Source organism: Aphidius gifuensis, linkage group LG6, assembly GCF_014905175.1.
Source record: "Aphidius gifuensis isolate YNYX2018 linkage group LG6, ASM1490517v1, whole genome shotgun sequence".
Lineage (NCBI taxonomy): Eukaryota > Metazoa > Arthropoda > Insecta > Hymenoptera > Braconidae > Aphidius > Aphidius gifuensis.
Window position 1 is genome coordinate 771779 of NC_057793.1, and position 19599 is coordinate 791377.

General features: G+C 26.8%; 1 protein-coding gene across 3 annotated transcripts in view; it reads right to left on the minus strand.

The window, feature by feature from the left end:
* LOC122858639 (endothelial transcription factor GATA-2-like) overlaps positions 1–4028 on the minus strand; it is a 38752-nt gene extending 34724 nt beyond the window's left edge. For 2 of the 3 annotated variants that reach the window (XM_044161632.1, XM_044161629.1), the window contains exon 1: positions 3405–4028. The gene's annotated coding sequence lies outside the window, so the exon portion shown is untranslated. The remainder of the gene's footprint in view (positions 1–3404) is intronic. The other variant, XM_044161631.1, reaches the window with a different exon arrangement.
* Positions 4029–19599: the final 15571 nt, after the last annotated feature.

Sequence of the window (19599 nt, forward strand, 5' to 3'; positions counted from 1 at the left end):
AACAAATTTAAAAATTAAAAATTAAAAAGCTAAATACCAGCTGAATTAATGATCAATGAATAATTAAATTTGTCACAAAATGTAGACATGTATCTCATTGAATTTAGACAATAAATAATAATTATAAAATTAAAAATAAATTGATAGATTGTGAGCAATATATCATCGACACGATCATGTCTGCAAGTATTAAATCGTCAATCTCAACAATTTGAATAAAATTAATCAGACAAAATACATTAATTTACAGTTAATTGTCATTAAAAATATATTCAATTTTTTATTACAAATACCAATATCCAAGTGTAACAATGAGATATAAATTTTTATCACAAATAATAATGAAAAAAAAAAAAAAAAAGAGATTGTCATCGTTCGACTTTTATTTGAATTATCGAGGACCGATCTTTGGTCGTTCAGCAATCTTATCAAAATTTGGTTAATCTGAGAAATAAAAATGTTACTTTTAACGAAAAACTTTGACTTGTCACGTGCCTGATAGCTGATATCTATTTATTTTTAAATTAAATTTAAAAAAAACTATAAGTATTTTTTTTTCAAGAGTTTTCTTGATTCTCCTATGATCAATTGCTCGTTTGGTTTTGTGGACAAGATTTATGTAATGACAAACAGGTCAATCTGGGTGTTTAAATAGCTGGGTGTTTGATATTCTACATTTTTTTTTCTTTAATTATTAAGGAAATAATATGTACGTGAGGAAAAATGTTGAGGCCTGGACGCGTGAAAGCTGGGCCCGTGCCAATCTCTCCCTCTCTCACTCTCTCTTAAACACTTAATAAACTCATAAAAAAAATATATGTCTATATATAAATAATATCTATTCACACGCTCTAACGAGTCTTTTTATTAAGGCCTATATTTATGCACAATTTCTCATATAAAAAGCAATAAATATCATAACTACAAACTTGTCATTTAACTGTAATATCTCAATGCAATTACACTTTTATATTTTTTTTTTTTCAAATATTAACGAGTGTTTTAAAAATATATAATTGCGTTAATAAATAAATTATATGTTTATCGTTAAACTGTAAAAAAAAAAATAATAAAAAAACGAGTTTTAAATATGATTAGAACACTTTTTAGCTGACTGAATTTTTAAAGAAGAAATTCTTTCAATTTTTCATATAGAAGACATCAAAAATGTATAACGATACCTGATCTGGACAGTGGAATAATTGTTGGTGAGATAAAACAGCATTGGCTAATGAAGAAAACGAGTAAAAAAAAAAGTCCATAACATGAAAACAAAAGAAACGATAAAATAACTCAAAAATAAATAATCTCGTGAACGGACAGAAGGAACAATAGGTGTATTGGCCCATGACATTCTCAGGCAAGAAAATGAATCGAAAAAAAAAAAAAAATAAAAACACGCGTGAAGCTGACTGAACGAAATTGTACTTGGATGAAGGCAAATCCGACCTTGTGAGCGAAAAAGAAAAAAAAAAGATTAACTTCTCTTTGCTCATCTCTCTCATCGTGATACTATGTGGTCCATCGAATATTCCATCTCAACTTCTGTGTGTATCCCACAGTGTTGGTATTTATATTTTATACACGGTGGTATATTATACATATAAAATATATATTGGTATTTGTAATATTGTGCTACGATGCGATCGGCGCCCGACGGCGAGAACAATGTATATATTTACTGGTTAAAAATATAAAAGAGACTAACCAGGATCCAAACTCTTTATGAGAGCAAGAAGAAGATGACAAAACCATCCAAAAATATATAATAAGGACCAATACCTCTGTATCGATGGTAACCTAATATCGATGGAGAAAAAAAAATAAATATAAAGAGGATTTAAAAAAATATATAATAATGATTTTAAAAACTTTGAGAAAACAACGTTTAAAAAGGAATACCTTGAGGTCGGTGTAGGACCTTGCCTGGCGTTATAACGTTTTTTGTATTTTTTTTTTATATATACCGTCGCACGCGTCATTTACTGTATAAAATTTTGTGTAATTTGATAAAGTATATTACTTGAAATTATTTTTAAAAAATTACATGTTTCAAGTTGGTATTAAACTGATGTGAAAATAAAAACAAAATTTGAGAGATATTTGAAATGAGCAAGTAGAATTTCGGATAAAAAAAATTGACAAGTGTATAGAAATATTTTGATGAAATAAAATTGAAACAATCAAAATTTATATTGAATTATTAAATAAATTTGCATTAAGAATTAAGAATCCATTATTGGAAAGAAAATAAAACAATTGATGAATTTTTGGAATATTTGAATGAATTACTTGAATACTTGATGATATACACCTTTATTTAAACAAAGTTTTATATTTATAAATGCATCGTTGCACTAATAAGCGGTAGCAATTCGCGGCTAATAAATGAAAACACAAGTCGAGGCTGATTATTATACTTGCAAATTACCAATTATTTTCCACTAATGCTAAGGGTATATACACGGAACGTTTGTTCAATGTAATGCATATTCTCTTTTAGCTTGTACATCGAAACTGGCCACCCGTTCTTCGAGTTATTTATTTTTTGAAAATTTGTACATGATATTTATTTAAACGCACACATCAGCGAGCAACTCGGCTTGAAACTTTGCTATACATTGTTGGTTTTTTTTTTAATGAAAACAAGATTGACGGGTTCCGTTTGTTTTGCCAGAGGGAAAAAAAATTCATCAATTTTGAAAATAAATGGATTAAGTACTGTGATATAAAGCCGCTTTAGCAAATAATTGTCAGGATATTATTGAGAAAAAATATATTGTACATCATCATAATTTATGGGCAATATTTTTTTTTACTTAGATGAGTTTAAATGATAAAATATTTATTATCAAATTCGAAGAATTATTTGCAATTATTTTGCATGCATGAATTTTAAGAGGATAGTTCCGTCGGCACTTTAGCACTAGCTGTATTTTGTTTCAAAACAAATAAGCCAACAATAACAATTTAGATGAGATTTTTTTCGAAAAATATCAAAAAATCAAGTCGAAATATTTGTTGGACAATAGAAATCACTGGACTAATTAAATTCACTTCACAAATTACTGTAGCCTATTTATTTTACAAAGCTGTCACTATATTTTTGCATGAAAATAATAATCGAGTGTAATTTAAAATATACAGCTCAATTGAAATTATAATAATTTGCAAGATTGATTAATGATTATTCTATCAAACCGAGATCATTAGAGAAAATATAATTGCAGGTAGAAAATTGACACAAGCGACACTGCTGCCACCGTTGATTAATCCTATCAATCATCAATCATAAATTATTTGAATTTAAAATCTACGCGTTCCAATAAAACCGATCATGTAAAACACTAATAAAAAAACTTATCGCTGCGATATGTTGGGTAATGATGATGATTCTCCCTTACCTTATCTCGCAAGTATTTCTATCCAACTGACCAAACACGATAATAGGGAGTTTTGTTTATCTTTTTTTTTTACTCAATATTATTTATCATAAAATTATTATAATCACTCAGATAGTAAACACTAAACCACTGCACTGTAAACACATTCACAACACATTGTTGATACTCAAGATTTTTTTATTTGATAAATCTTTGCCACAAATTTATTAATTAAAAATAATTTATTGAACAAAATGGTCCAAAGTAGCATTCACTTGTCTTTTCATGTAAAATTTAAACCATAAAAATCAAAACAATTAATGATTGAAATAATATTTCCAAAAACAATATTAAATAACAAAAAAAATCAAAAAAAAAATACACAAAAAGTTCAACAATTGCACTAGCAATTATTTTCTATAATTAAAATTCGATAATATATTTTTTAATTTTCAATTATCCAAATAATTTTTGTGTATGATTTGTATTAACTGTTTATCGATGAAATGACAGTTGTATACTGAGTTTGTAATATACGTTTTGAAAAAACACGCACGCGCTCGTCGATGCAACTATCGTGGCACCCGGCGCGGAACTAAAGCGGATGAAAACACGAACATGACAAGGCCCCCACGTTCGTATACAATCGGTATTATTCGGTAAACTATCGGTGGCGCTCGTATCGCTGTGGAAACGCCTTCGACGCGCGCGGCCCCACCTCCACACGGGCGTTAACTCCAGCTACTTACTCCTGATTTACCCCCTCTATTATCTTTTTTTTCTATCTTTTTTCAAATAACCCCACTAGTTTTTGTGTTATTTAAAAAATTTTTTTTTATATCTTTGCCAATTTTTTAGCATTATTCATTCTTTGTCAGTGCTCAATGTCGACAAACAAATAATAAACTTTTAGTGCAACACGTTACAAAATATTTACAGAAAATTGAGCTGAAATTATGTTGATATATTTGACTAGAATAAACTGCTCTTTCACTTCTTCATAATCAATAGATAGTCCATCTAAAAAAATAATGTTATAGGGCTAGAACTTTTTATCTTTTTGTAAAATAAAATGACAAATATTTATTTGTAAAACAATAAAAATAATTCAAGTTGAAAAACATGGGAATAATTTTGTTTTTCGTTGAACGAATCTGGCTGGCTTTTGTCGTATATCATTTGTAATAAACACAAATATATTCAAGCTCATAATTTATGTAATAAGTACAGCAACTTATGTGTTTACTTGTTCAAATGTTCACAAACGTTGGCTCTGGAAAATTCAATAGAACCAATGTAAATTTATTACTCCAGTGGTTTTTCTATATGGTTCCATCGTGAAAATTTTCTCTCACAATTTAGCCCATTATTTTGATAAATGTATACGCGCATCCTGAGCACTGCCATGTACCATATATACTAATGTAGATATAGAATTGTATTGCGTGATATTGTGTAGCCCGATGAATGATAATGCCATAAAAAAAAAAAAAAATTATGAAGTTAAAGCATTTTCCTCGCTAGATTTATTGTACGTCCGTAAAATATAAACCAAACAAAAATCAAAATTACACAAGTAGTCATGTGGCACATAGGCCAAAAATAGAAACAGATCAAGTCTGAGATATATATCAAACGCCTATAAACGCGTGAGGAGTTAATCTTGATAAATTTGCTGACTATCAAGATGAGATAGGTTGCACGATATTATATATACATATTACGCCCATATTTGAAATCTCAAGTTTGTAATCTGAGTGCGAGGATGCGACTGCGGAAGTGACACACGCATTGAGTTACAGGTTGACCTAGGTCATGTTTATTATTCTATTATGTTTAAGTAAATAATCTTAACTTTATAATCATTTAAATGGACACTAATCTGATAAATCATAAATTTTAAAATATCACAAGAAGCTATGCACATTAATATTTATCCAACAATCATCAGAATCGCAAATGATAAATATTTTCTCAATTTAAATAAAATTATAAGGCTTTTGTTTATAATTTTTTTTGATGAAAATTAGATTTATCATGTGATGAATTATTTAAAAGACATAAGCAGCTGTAGGCTTGATGTAAAAGCCATGGAGAGGGAAGGCTGTATCAGTGGTAGTTGTATGAGCATAGAAAAAGAGGGAGAGCATTTTCAAGTACTGAGTACAGAGAAAACATTGTATATAACGTTGCCAGGTGGCTGGAGTTGCATTGAAGACAACTGAACAATCTGTAGAAGCTTGTCCAGGACGAAGAGAAGTCCGTAGATCAGCCAATCAGATAGTCATACCCCCTCTCATTCATTGTCACAAAATGGCGGCTCTAAATCAGACTGACTCCGCCTATTGCTTTTACCCCCACTGGAAAATTTTCAGTGAGCGCCTCTTGCGGTGCGTCAACGAAAAACTCCGCCTATTGATTCATTTTTTTATATCACGTTTTTTTTTCCTACCCTTTTTTTATTTGTTCTATACTTTATATATTTTTTTTTTGTTAATTCACAAGAAAATTCGGACCTTTAACATCGAGCTTTTTTTATTTATGTCATTTTGCCACGCACATTTGTGACCCTGTATTTTTTTCTACCTATTTTTCATTAAAAGCTTTTACATTTATTTGGAAATTTATTTATTATTTTTAATTCAAAATTTCTGCTTAATTTTTTTTATACAAATATTGAGGCAGTTATCATTAAGCTCAATTGCAATATTTGCAAGTTGGTGAGAGAAAAGTGCGCTCTTTTATTGTGCTGCCCTAGAGACACCAAGTTTTTTCAGAACACGATAAGAAAGTTTACGAATGAAAGAGTCATACAGATACATACATATTACATTCGAAGTAGAAACGTACATTTTTATTTTTTTTATTCATAGATTCCTCTGGGATATTATTTTTTTATTTTTTTATTTTCCCTTATCTTTACTTTTTCTTTATATATTTCCATGACTATACCACCGAAAAATATCAGGCGTCGAAAAAAAGAAGTTTTAAAAAATTATCAGTAAACTTTTACTGATAATAACTTAAAAATTTTTTGAAAAATATATACCGGTGTATATAAAGTTTCATAATAAAAATATCAAACTTTCGAGATTATTTTGAGCAATATTTTTCCTGTTCATTTTTTGCAAGGGTTATAATTGTTTGAACTAGTATTAAAATTTGGTGGAGCTTTGATGAATCATCGTTAATATTTTAGAAAAAAAGGTTAATAAATTTTCAATAATGACTCGACTGAATTTGCTGGTAAAAAATTGTAGAGTCATTTGAAGCTTTACTGCCGACGCTAAACACTTCATGACATACACTAATGACGTCCAGCTAGCTGCGTGCCAAGGTCGATCCTTATCTCTAAAACCACTTTATTTCAAACAATAAATTCTAGACACAGTTGTGAATCTATTTCCTTCTTTTCTTTTTTTTATTTTGCTATGTATAATATAGTAAAGCAAAAGACAAAAAAAAATAGGCGGAGATCTTTGCAGACAAGCTCCAAATTCTTGAGCTTAAAATTTTTTTCTTTTTGCTACGCCCTTATACTGTCGCGCCAAACAAAACTGCTGGGGCGCCTCTTGATTTAAAGGAAAAAAAAATCATACGGAAATTTAATTTTCATTTTTCATTCGTCTGCGATTTATCTGAAGATTTATAAATATAGGGTGTCAAATGTGGTGGCTTTCACGTGTCATATCATCAGTATATTATAACCCATAATTATTTATTTTTTTATTTTCAATATTCCAAGAAATTATTCAAAACAAAAATATTTTTACCTTCACATTTTTTATCAGCTTTTTAGGTCAACAATGATTTGCTTTCTCGACAATATCAAGTTAATTATTTACAAATAAAAAACACTGTAAATTGGCTATGGGATTTTTATCAACAAAATTAATTGATAGTTAAAATCTCGTCAGTGTCAATGACCCCATACCCCACTGATAAAAATAAAACAACTCAATTTTCTATTTTCTATTTTTCTATGGCAAAAGAAGCACAATTTTTGTCGTTTATTTTGTGAAAATAAAAATACTCTAGAGCTTTATAGAAAAAAAAAAGAACATGCACTTAAAAAAAAAGTAAATCATCTGCTGATTTGAAGAATAGAAATATGAAAATCGATAAAAATCATAACTGTGTCTCTTTAAGATTTATAAATCTTGATGTAAAATCGATCTTCATAACAAATGAAGCATCCACATAAAAATGAAAAACTAAAATCGCACGAGTGGATAGTAATGCTGAATATATTTTTTTTGTCATACACTGTATATGTACATAAAAGACGAACACAAAAAAAAAATGGTAAAAAGAATAATGTATGAAAATAAAAAAAATAAATATAAATAAAAAAAAAAAGACGAATGCCTTGAATCTGCGCGAGAACTCTGAACTGGTTGAAGAGGGGGCGGAAGCTTACGTATGCCTAGAAAAGGGCGCACAATGGACGACTTGGTCGTGCGTGTTATCTTGATGAACCTTAAAGTTTTACCCTGATGGGAGAGAAAAAAAAAAAAAACCTTTTTAGATGTATATGTACGTCTTGAAAAGGAGTGTGTAAGAAAAATTTGAAAGCCTCCAATAAAGCAATTGGATAAAAATACTTGTAAAGAAAAAAATGAAAAAAAAATGTTTTAAAAAAACGTGATTGATGAAATAGTTTCATCGTGATATGATCAAGAATAAGGGTTAAGCAAAAAGTAAAAAAAAAAATAGAAAAATATGCTCTCTAATATAGTAACTGACATAAATAAATTTTTTTTTATAAATTATTTTTTTTTTTTTTGATAATTGAAGATGAATGAATAGAAAATACATGGCACTTGAAAAACTTGTTGATAGAAAATTTTTTTCATATATTTTTATTTATTTTGACAATGTGAATTTTAAGGAGACAAAAAAATCAAGGATGAATTTGTGTCCAGTTGTCTCGGATTGTTGTAAGATCCGTCGCCCACTTGAAAATATATATGTGAACATTGTTCGACTCTGCTGCACATTTGTCGATGACTATCTCGTGGTCGATGAATCGACGCATTATTATGTTTTTTTTCTTCTTTTTCGAGAAGAAAATACAATAAATATATACATATGAGAATATATTGAATAGATATATTTATATGGAGTTTGGAGGATTTGCGGTTTGGGTGTTCAAATGGAAGAAGACAAGGAAATAAACATTTACAATAATAAAAAGAAGAATAAAACATACTAGAAATGATATATTTATACTAAATAAAAAAAATCAATATCATGTTTATGTATTTTATTTTTTTTATTTTGATTGTGGGTATTATGATATTCATCAATCAATCTTTAAATATTTAAAGACAAATTTTCTTTTTATATAAATCCAAAGAAGCAATATTCAATTTAATTCATTCAATTGTAAAAAAAAAATAAACAAATTGAATTTTTATCTAGGAATTATAGTATAAAAAAAATAAGAAAACATTTATTTATTTATTTTTAATTTTCAAGAAGGTAATAAAATATGTGATTTAATATTTTGATGAATTATTAAATTTATTTGTCAATTGAATAAAATAAATTTTAAATGCTGTAAAATAATTTAAACAATTAACTAAATTTTCTATCAATATAAAAAAAGTAATTAAATATTTTATAGTTATATTAAATTACTATTTAGTATTTCCAAGTAAATAAAAATAATAAATGTAACATAAAAAATAAAAATTAACATATAAATAAATAAAACGTACCTTTAAAAATATTATTTCGGAAGCAAAAAATGACGTAAGAGATTAAAAGCCATGAAAAGAAAGAAAAGAAAGAGCCACGCCTTTGACTGACACCCGTGAAAGATTTGAGTGAATCCCACATCAAAGAGTCCATATAACCATACATTTTACATTTATTAATACATAATATAATGTGTATAAATAAAATACATCATGACGCAACCGTATATTTATTTCAACTAACACAATGCATATTCAGCATTCCAAAAGTCCAAAACTACAACCCTTCTCAAACTGAAGATTATGTCTGTAATTAGCTCTTGACTACCGCATTAAATACTAATACATATGAATTAATCGACAGCTAATAGAAATTAATACCAAGCTAATTTATCGAAAAATTCAGAAGCAACAAAGTTTCATATATATTTGAAACATATTTATTTCAAGCATTTACTAAAGTTATTTCATCCAATAATATATTTTATCTTTGAAATTCATTTATATATGAAAATAATAATTATACATGGCTAATCAACAATTGTTAACAGACAATTACACTTGAAATATAAATATGCAAATTATATTTTAAATTAATTATCAAGATTTACATTTTTAATTTATAAATTACGAGGTTGATTAAATGTCTGCCAAATTGTTTGGTTATTTTTAATTTTAGATGAAAATATTTTCATTTTAAAATGAAATTAATAATTCAAAAATTTTATAAAATTACAAATATATTTAACAATGATTACGTGGATTGAAAAAAGAAAAAAATATAAAAATCTTTATTAATTTTTAATTAAAAATATTAAATTTTTCAGCTGTAAAAATTTTAATTAAATAGAATAAAATTAGACAGATTATTTATCAACTATAAAGGTGTTGAATATTGATAAAATAATTTTAACTCAACTATTGTATTATTTAAAAAAAAAAAAAATATAAAAAAATAAAAAATTAAATAATGCATGTTGGAGAGTAAAAGACTTATCAGTAAAAGATCATCTAAACGGTCACTTATCTTGTATTAACTGGTGCCGACATGAGAAGCCTCGAGATACTGACTGCATCTACACGATGTCGTGGGCGTGTCAGAGATAACAAGTATCAGACTTCTGCATATTTATACAACACTTTTCAAGCTTTTTTGCAAATTATCATTTTGTTGAAAAATTTAATTTAATTTTTTTCATTTCAACTGTGTAATATTTGTATGCTTTTCTTGTAATTTTTGTCGCAAATATTTTTTAAATGTCTGATGTAATATAGACTTTTCCCCTTTTTTAATTTTTTTTTTTTAAATTTAAAGTAATATACTCGTTGCGTTCTCCAAATAGTTGTAAATTTTGTAAATTTTATTTTCTAATATTTATTATTTTCTTTTCAATTCTTCTACTCATTGTTCCTTTTTTTTTATTTTTGGAGGATTATTGAGTTTGCTTTATGTGGATACAGACACATAAAGACCGACTAGTATTCAATTCTTTTAGCTACCTGAGAGTTTTCTTTGTGTTGGCGAGACTTTGGTAGAATTCGTCTGGAATTCATTGTCAACTAGGCGCCAGCTCCCGTAACCTTTTTCTATATTTTTTTTTTTATTTTATACAAATGCATTGATTCATATGACTTTTACGATGCTAATTAAATTTATAAATATTTTTTGTTAAATTTTCTTACACGTGTAAATTTAAATATACAAGAAAAATTATCAGATAGAAATTTTTTCAACGTGTGTAAATAAATCTTGGACATTTCGAAATATTAAAATTAATTCTTGATTTTTATCCTCATTTAATTGATCAAAAAAAATATTTAAAAATAATTAAAACAAAGCTGTGGTATTTTTTTTAGAATTCGAGCATTTTTGTAGTATGAAAAACAATAATTTCGAATTTGGGGAAAAATTTCTTTGTACTTTTTTTATTTAATTAAAAATAAATTCCATAAATTACCAATAATATTCTGAAGATATTTTAAACAATAAAAAAACTCTTCCAGTAATTGTAAAATAGTTTGTTTTTCATTTTCACATTTACAGTGTTTTCCTTTTTTTTTTTTAATTGAGGAAAAAAAATATTTTAAACAATAATAATAGAGCTGTATAGTGTTTAAGTAAAACTAGGGCACTATTGCAATGAGAAAAAAAATAATAGTTGTGAACAAGACACCTGTCTCAGTGTATAAATTTTCATTGTTGACATTATCGGCTTTTCTTGTGTTTCTCATAGTGCATCAAGCTGTGCACGCCAATGTCAATCTTCTCTATTCGGACATAGAGAGAAGGCTTAGTCTGCAAGCTTTGGCCTTGGTCTCATGGCAGGGGATACATATTTTTTATTTTTTTTTTTCAGACACATAACGAGACTGGAATTTTCAGGTAAACGGTATTTCTCACCTTTACTCCAAAATATCGTAATATTATACACGTTCAAGAGAAAAGAAAGAGGAAAAAAAAAAGAGACAAATCAAATGATGAACAAGGGTATAAAGAGGGGTTGTTATAAGCGGCATTGTTAATATCCAAGACAAGAGTCTTTAGAGCTGCTTTAAGGGTGGAGAAAAGATAGAAAATGAAAATGTTAAATGCACACACATAAAACGACTACCCCCTGCCAGGATTTTTCAAGCAGGTCTCTATCATCAAGGAGGAGGAGGAGAGTTTAAATTTCATAAAACGTGCAGGATTGCGGCAAAATGTACGCGCGTGAGCCAACTCAGATCGTCTTGTCTCAAGACTTTTTTTATTTTATTTTTTTTTTTTTTTATGGTTCTCTACTTCACCGGTCCTGATTTATGGACGGTAAAACAACATAAAATACCGTAAAATCTTGCCAGAGACATGGAAGCTGTGTGAGGAAAAAAAATGTATAAAAATCCTTGATGTCAACTTTTTATTTATTTTCTTTTCTTAGCTTTGATATTTATATATAAAAATTTTCATTAAAAAAATAAAAAAAACTAATCAATCTCTTTTATTTTTGAGTGTTTTTAATAGTGTTTAAAAATTTGAAAAAAAAAAACAAGTTTAATTAAATTTTGAGGTAGTTTTTAAAAAGAAAAATTAAAAGAAAATTTGATAGTGAAAATAGAAAATTGTAAAATGTATTTGAATATTTTTAAAACTATTAAAATAAGAAAAAAGATTTTTTTTTTTGGTTTTTTTTTCTTTGTAAATGCTGGCGTGTTTTCATGATCGACTATGTGCCTGGACTATCGATTTCAACCCTCGTAAATAACGATTTTATTCCGGTTGATCCAACGACCGTCTTCTTTTTTCATGGCCTTGTTCATTATATGACTTTACGACCATTCTCTAGGTATATTTTATATCCCCATAGCTTGATCCCCAAACCAAGGGTGACTTTTTTAAATGCAACGTAAAAATTTTTTTTATTTTTTGTCTTTTTTATATTTAAAATTCCTTTTTCATGGCTCTTGATCATAGCTATTTTTTATTTTCACTTTTTTGGTAAAATTATATTCAACTGTATTCATCATCCCCCGTAAAATATCAATAAAAAAAATTAATTTCTCTTGGATATTTCAAGTGGTATATATTCTTATTGCAACAAAGAAAATCAAATGTTAAAATGAACTTTTATTCTTAATCCCGTGAGAATTTTGTATACAAATTTTTTTTCCAACTGATGCTCAAAAGATGAGCTTGCACTTTTTTTTTTTTTTTTTCACTTAGTTCAAAATCCAAGTCTCAGAGGGTCAAAAAAAAAAAACGAGGCAAAAACATGAAGATGAAACAGACACACCTCCTTGTTATCTGACGCAAGGCCGAACAGAATTCTTTTAAATGAAAAAAAAATTATAAACTTTAAATAAAAAAAATAAATAAAAATGTTACTTTCTCAGCAATTTTTTCATTTTGTTTTTTACAATCAATGGTTTTTTATTTCATAACAAGTATACAGTATATACATGCACGTGTTATAGTTATTTATGGGAAAAGAATAAAAGAAAAAAAAAAAAAAAGTATATGCAGTATATATAAGAAGGTGCTCACAAAGTGTTTGACAGGTCGTAACGTTAAGTGGCAACTTTAACGAGACGATGGATACTCGATAAATTGTAAGAATCGTGGCCCAGATGAAACGTGTGTTCTCGACACGTATTAACTGAGAATAGATGTTGATAGAGCAGGCTGGACACCCCTTCATCAATTCAACCGAAAGAACAAGGGTTATGAAACTTGTATATAAATTGTACATAATAGTATACAGTCTTTGTAATGCACAAAGACTTTAGCATTCACAAAAAAAAAAAAAAATCAAGTCAGCATATTTTTTCTTTCTCTTTAAATATTCAATTGACTTGTAAAAAAAAAAAACAATTATAAGAATTTTTTACAGATTCAATCAATGGATTGTTTCAAAGAGTAAAAAAAAATTTAAAAACACAACTCAAGCTTTTTTATTTATCTTACTAAATCGCAATTATTAAAAAAAAAAAAATTTTTAAATGAATATAGGGATGTGCGAATAGTCTTCAAATCGAATTATTCGACATTTCAATCATAGTCCATTTGTTTAGAAAAAAATAATCGAAAAAAAAAAAAAAACAAAATTTTCAAAATAATTATAAACTCATATTTTTTTGTCGGAGATATTTTAATTATTGTATGGGTTGCTTTGGATTGATAGTAGTTGAAAAATAAAGGTGATAGAAATTTTTTTTTTATTTTTCGAATTTTCAAATACTCGCACACCCCCAAAAATAAATAAACAATTATTTAAATAATAAAAAAAAGTTGTTTTAAATTGTTCGAACTTTTTTTTTTTTTTGTTTAAATGAATTGTCCCTTGAATTAACTAATAATTTGAATGTTCTACAAATTTATAATTCAAAATAATAATCAAGTAATAATGTAGATATAATCAGGCACCTTTATAATCATCTCTCAACATATTTTGATAACAGAAATCCACAATCTCTCTTGTTTCTCATCTCCCACAAGTATTTTAGTTTTTAATATTTTTAATTTTTCATTTTAAAATTCAATATTCAAGGATTCATTAATATATATGCACGCGATAAAGGATAATTTCTGGATATGTAGTTTCACATTGAAATTAATTTGAATCTGACATACGAGACCTGGGCATCGTAATATCGTATCATAACTCTCTGACTCTCTGACAATCGGTGCTTTGGGATTTATCTCATCTACTACACATACACTGTATAAATAACACACACACATACAAGTTAAATTTCAATTAACCCATCTCGCGAATATATTATAAATTGCACACACACAAACACAATAATTATTTTGAGTTTATAAAAATTTTATCTTATCCATTTGTGTGTTGGCATAAAATATATACAGCCAAATTCAGTACAATTAATTTTACCTGGGAATGAATATAGACATATGTGTTTGCAGTCTTCTTGTATGCATATATAACAAAGCAAATTGTGATTACGTCATTCATCAATGACATACTGCTACTGGGAATATTTCAAATCTTCTCTTCTCTTCTCTGTATATAATATTTTGTGGATTTACCAGATTAATAATAACAATTATAATGTGCAGATAACAATGATGCATTTTAAAAGTCAATCTGAGATTTACAACATTAAATATGAAATGATAATTTAATTTAAAAAAAAATATTTTAATTTTTAAATAGGCTAAAATTTTATTAATTTTATTTAAATAGGCTGAATTATTAAAACAATTTTTACAGTTAAAAATAAATTCAATTGTATAATAACTGAAGTTAAAAATTACATAATAATATTGTTTATTATTAAAAAAAAAAAAAATCAAGATGAAAGTTATAAAGATTGATATTATATATTAGATGTATAATAATAATAGAAATCTTTAAAGATTTAGATCAATCTGATTGAGATGTTGATGTGAATATATGATATCTATCGAAGCCAAATGGATGCAATTATTCCAAGAACGTGGAACTTGTGATATAATCGTAAGTACAGCATAGTTATACAATATATATATACAAAATTATCGATGATAACCCTAGGTGTGTATGTCCTTCGGTATATATACAACGTGAATCGTCTAATTTACGCAAATTGGTAGCATCAAATCTACGTGTACAAGTGTATTGATTATCAATAAATATTATATATAGATATTGTTGAAGTTTGATGGTCTAGATGTATAGTCAAGCCAATAATTATTAACTATTATAATCAACACACATAATCATGAACTGTTCATGACATGTTTGGTAGCCTTATATATGCCAAACTAAGATTTAATAATTTCACACAAATCAATGGCTCAATATACTCTGAAGTACTAATAACATTTTGGATAATCAGAGAAAGATTACATCAACAGTAGCAACACTCGAGTTGCATCGTTAACAAAATAATTTAATTGAGAGTCTGGATGCAATAACACGTTGAGGGCTCCAAAAATACAGCTCTCAACGTATTATTGCATCCAGACATTCTGTATCAAGAAACCAAAAAATGCATATCATCGACAAAGATACTCATTTTATTTATAGGAATCATACCTATCATACATCTAAGATAATCTATATACTTTGTGATATATCCGAATACTAAAATACAAGGATGCTCATTTCCGTCAATGGCGTCATAGACAATTTGGTTCAATACCATAGTTAAAAATATATTTATGCTGGTATTTACATTTTTGATTTTTATTTACTAGCCTTTTGTACAAGCATTACTATGTTTATTTTTTATCTGAAACTAAAACTTTATTATTTATGAAATAAATTTTTATTATTAATTTTAACGAATATCCCTGGTGGAAATATTTCTCCGACTTTATCAAATTTTTTTCGACCCATTTCTCCGCGATTTCTCAAACCATGGGTCATTTTCGTAAAAAGTCGGAGAAAAATTTCCACCAGGGATATTCATTAAAAATAGTAATAAAAATTTATATTTTAAATAATAAAGTTTTAATTTCAGATAAAAAATAAACATAGTAATGCTTGTACAAAAGGCTAGTAAATAAAAATCAAAAATGTAAATACCAGCATAAATATATTTTTAACTATGGTATTGAACCAGATTGTCTATGACACCTTTGACGGAAATGAGAATAGCATCCTTGTATTTCAGTATTTAGAATATTATTTTTGATAAGGGTCGTTTCGATAAAATAATAATAAAATGAATGACTTCTGAATACTCAATAAATATGTAAAAGTTCACATAATAAAAAAAAATCATTAAAAAAATAATATCTTGAATGATATTTTCAGTATACGTCCCTCGATACTATAGAAAACGTAAATTTTGTAAAAATGACAATTGAGGGTCTGGATGCAATAATACGTTATACAGATTCCAGACCCTCAATTGTCATATTACAAAATTCACGTTTTTTCCTTTTCGTTGTTAATTAATAAAATAAAATTTAATTTTTTTAATCAGCATATTTTTTTTCTACAAAACAACTGAAACAATATATCAAAATAAATCACTGTTATATTTTTAAAAAAATATTTAATACTATTTAAATGTTTTTTTAAAAGGTCCAACTGTTTTATATATAGAAAGAATGAAAGAATGATTTCTAGGGTGTTACACTGTAGAGTAACACATATGACAACAATGATAAAATTTTATCGTCAACACCAGCAGGTTTATTAGCCAAGCGTAAACAAGTTGACAATCAAAATATTGACTCAATAATATACACATACAGATATTGTACATTTGTGCAAGTGTTTAAATTAAATTGTATATATTGTCAAGTGTGTGTATATATGTACAATGATATACAGAGAAACAGATGGACAACACATTTGATTTGGCCAATTTACCGCAACGGGTGGTCCATCAACAACCCCTCGATTATTTTGCCCTATTATTGTGTGGTTTTATATATGTCTTATTTTGGTTTTATATATTATAACATCAGTGTCATCTAACATTAAATTATCATTTAATTTTATATTATTCTTAATTACTTGCCAACATGTCAATTGTATATGTGACTGCACATAAACTTCACATTGTCCAATAAATATATTCACAATTAAATTTAAAAAAAAATAAAAAGAAAAATTAGATTTTTAAATTTCTAAATTATACAATAATTGTTTTTTTTTTTTAAATACAAAAAGGAAATTGAAAGATGTCAATAGATAAAAATAAATATCAAAATGATAATCAAATTTTCGATAAGAAATATTTATATAAAAATAATAATTCAAATTTTGAAGATTTTTTTTTTATGATTATTTTTGGGGGAAGGTTAGAAGGAAGAATCGGTATGAAGGATAAAACAAGGGGAGGATGAGCAAAAGGCACCACCATCGCACACGACTGACACTATCAATGCCATAAATACTAGAAGCCTCTGACGTCACTTTGCCCAGGGCCCGATATTATACTTTATCTCCAAACTAATTCCCGCGGCCAGATTTATTACAAGAAAGGGTGAAAAAAAAAAATCCGATTTCCTACCCTATCCCAACTCTATATATTTTTTTATTTTTTTCATCTCTGCTGCTGCTGTTGCCCCCTTCTTTTAGTTTCTTCTTTTTATTCTTTATTATTATTATTTTTTTTTTTTTACGTTTTTCTATTCAAAACTTATCTCACTAATGTAAAAGTGCCGGAAATTTTTTTTTTTTCAGAGTATAAGTATAACGTGGTGAACTTGTTTTTCTTCATTGTCGCACCAAAGAAAAATACATAATCCAACTTTTTTTTTTTTTATTTAAAATGATAATAAAAAATAAAAAATATCTGCGGAACACATTTGCACACTCTTAATGTTCAAAGTTTTTCATTATTATTTTTTTTCATCGCCTTTTTATACAATATTATTACAAAAAAATAGAATTGTATTTTAAAAACCACACAAGTGAAAATTATTTTTTTTCTCATTTGAATTTCATCCCTTAATTTTTATTTGTTTAATTTTGTGTTTGCTCATGTTAATCATGTTTTTATTATTTTTTCTTTCTTTAATTTTGTTTAATTGATTATTTATTTATTTTAAATGTTGTTATTTTTTGTACTGTTGCAGCTTGCGACCCTTTGCAGCAACAAATATACAAATTTACAAAGAGGGAAAGAGAGAGGGAGAATGTGGTACACCACGGTGCAATATATCAGAGATATCGCTGTTATCTCAACCAGATATACACCACCCTTGCCCGTTACTTTTATACCAAGCAAAATACACGCACGCTTTGGCTATGGCCTCAACACACGCTCTCATGGAAAAAGGTCATTTTTATGAGAAACGTGGCCACGGGCAACGCGCACGCCATATCACAATTTTTTATTTTTTTTTTTCATATACTTTTACATATACACATAAAAAATACTAGCTTGCAAAAAAAAAAAATATAAATAAAAGTGTATAAATATAAAACAATGTGTATATAATTTAAATTTTTTTTTAAATTTATATATGCGCGCTCTGGAAGATTTTTTTTTTTTTTTGGGAAAGATTTAATGATAAATTTTCTGGGATATGAAAATTTTTTATTGCACGTGTATTTCGAGGTATAAGCTGAGAAACAAATGTAAATTTTAAATACACAATTGTAGAATATACATGCATAAGAAAATGGGAGGAAAAAACAGCAAAAGCTCGAGGCAAATAACATTTATATTTTTGTGTTTTTATTTTACAGTGAGTGTGTTTTCTTTTTTGCAATTTTTGTTTTTTAACAGAAATATAGAATCTTCATTCCCTTTGCAATTCACATTGCAGCAATGTATATAAACATAAAAAAATATATATGCAGAATACAGATATTCGCGTATATAGAAAATGTAAAATAAAAATCAAGGGGATAAAAAAAAAAACATTGTATAGTATACAGAAAAAATGATAACAAAAGTGAGATGAAATGAGCAAGTGAATGTAGATAACATAAGAACATTGCATGTAAATTTAAAAAAATAAAATCAAAAAATTAAATAGAGACGAATAAAAAATAAACATGATTATCTGTCAATCTAAATATTTTTCTTCATGGCTAAATAAAAATTTTTAGCTTGGAAAAATAATTACTATTTCAAATCAAAATTTATAAATTTAATTTGAATAAAATTTTATTTTGTAATGCCAATTAATTGCAATAATTTTTGTGATACTAAAAAAATTTTAAAAAACAAATTTCTTCAATTATTAATTAATAAAAATAAAAATTTTTCGAACAAAAAATACTACAATTAAAAAAGAAGCTTTTTTTGTTTAAAAATAATTTTTTTTAATTTAAAAAATCCCTGGAATTTGATTAACATAATTTGTATTTCCCAGAATGAAAATTTTTTAATTTAAAATTTTTTTAAAAATCATTTATAAATTATTTAAATAAACAAAAACAATTAGCATATCTCATTTAATTTAAATTATTTGTCAAAAATAAAAAAATAAAAAATACCTTAACAAAAAAAAAAAAAACTATATGTATTTTCAATCGTGAACAAACATCGAATGTAAATTTGAGATAAACTGGTATTTTAAAAAATGCAGTTATGAACTTGCGACCATAGAAACCTAATAT